Source organism: Cnephaeus nilssonii, assembly GCF_951640355.1.
Source record: "Cnephaeus nilssonii genome assembly, chromosome: 3".
In the NCBI taxonomy this organism is placed as follows: Eukaryota; Metazoa; Chordata; class Mammalia; order Chiroptera; family Vespertilionidae; genus Cnephaeus; species Cnephaeus nilssonii.
In genome coordinates, this window is record NC_137074.1 from 6487456 (window position 1) to 6489014 (window position 1559).

General features: G+C 62.6%; 1 pseudogene across 1 annotated transcript; it reads left to right on the forward strand.

Moving 5' to 3' along the window:
- Positions 1 to 271: 271 nt before the first annotated feature.
- Positions 272 to 1273, forward strand: LOC307097059 (annotated as a pseudogene). Its single transcript has one exon. The product of its transcript is annotated as an uncharacterized misc_RNA (transcript).
- The last annotated feature ends 286 nt before the right edge of the window (positions 1274 to 1559 follow it).

Genomic DNA, 1559 nt, shown 5'->3' on the forward strand with positions numbered 1-1559 from the left:
GGTTTGGGCTGTGATGGCGCTGAGCATCTTTCCCACAGTGTACTCACACGGGCACGGCTGGTGTGATGGAGGCTGTTAGTGGCTGTGAGTTTATTTCACACCTCATCCCTCTGTGAATGTGACGTTAGTGGCAGTCACTCAGCAAAAACTTTCCTCATGTTTTTCACAAGTTCTCTGGAGCCAAGAAAAGAGCAGATGGGAAAACAGAGTCCTGCAACACACTCACAACTTTAATGAGTAAAACCTAATTATAGAAAATAAACCAGCACTAATGAGGGTTCTCCTGCAACCAGTCTAAACACCAACGAGGAAGGGAGGGCGTGGGAGCCTCCTGCTGGGGCAACACACACACACACTGGGGGGTATAAAAGCCCACAGAGCACGCACCTCACACACTCACTTACACACACACTCACACCCCCACCTCCCAGCTCACCTCCAGCCCCACCGCCTCACCATGGCCGCATCCACCCTGTCTGTCTGCTCCAGTGACCTGAGCTATGACAGCTGCACTTGCCTGCCCGGGTCCTGTGACTCTTGCACAGACTCCTCCTGGCAGGTGGACGACTGTCCAGAGAGCTGCTGTGAGCCCTCCTGCTGCGCCCCCACCTGCTGTGTCCCCAGCTGCTGCCAGCCCTCCTGCTGCACCCCCAGCTGCTGTGTCCCCAGCTGCTGCCAGCCCTCCTGCTGCACCCCCAGCTGCTGCCAGCCCTCTTGCTGTACACCTGTCTGCTGCAAGCCCGTGTGCTGCACACCTGTCTGCTGCACACCGGTCTGCTGCAAGCCCGCCTGCTGCACATCTGTCTGCTGCAAGCCCGCCTGCTGCACATCTGTCTGCTGCAAGCCCGCCTGCTGCACATCTATCTGCTGCAAGCCCGCCTGCTGCACATCTATCTGCTGCAAGCCCGCCTGCTGCACATCTGTCTGCTGCACACCTGTCTGCTGCAAACCCGTGTGCTGCACACCTGTCTGCTGTAAACCCCTGTGCTGCATGCCCATCTGCTCTGGGGCCGCCCCCTGTTCAGCCTCCTCCTGCTGCCAGCCCACCCCCTGCACCTCGTCCTGCTGCAGACCCTCCTCCTGCGTGTCCCTCATCTGCCGCCCCGTGTGCAGGCCTGCCTGCTGCGTGCCCGCCTCCTCCTGCTGTGGCCCCGCCTCCTCCTGCCAGCCCAGCTGCTGCCGCCCGTCCTCCTGCATGTCCCTGCTCTGCCGCCCCGTGTGCTCCCGCCCGGCCTGCTGTGTCCCCACCTCGGCCCAGAAGTCCTGCTGCTGAGCAGCTCCATCTTCTGCCTCTCGAGCTGCTGTCCTTGCTCCTGAGCACAGGATTCCTCTCCCCGGAGGCCTGGAGCCCCTCTGCTGGTGCCAGGCCCTCCCTCTCTCACCCTCTGCTGCTGCCAGACCCTCCCTCTCTCACCCTCTGCTGGGGCCAGACCCTCCCTCTCTCACCCTCTGCTGGTGCCAGGCCCTCCCCCTCCACCCTCTGCTGGGGCCAGGCCCTCCCCCTCCCACCCTCTGCTGGTGCCAGACCCTCCCCTTCCCACCCTCTGCTGGGGCCAGGC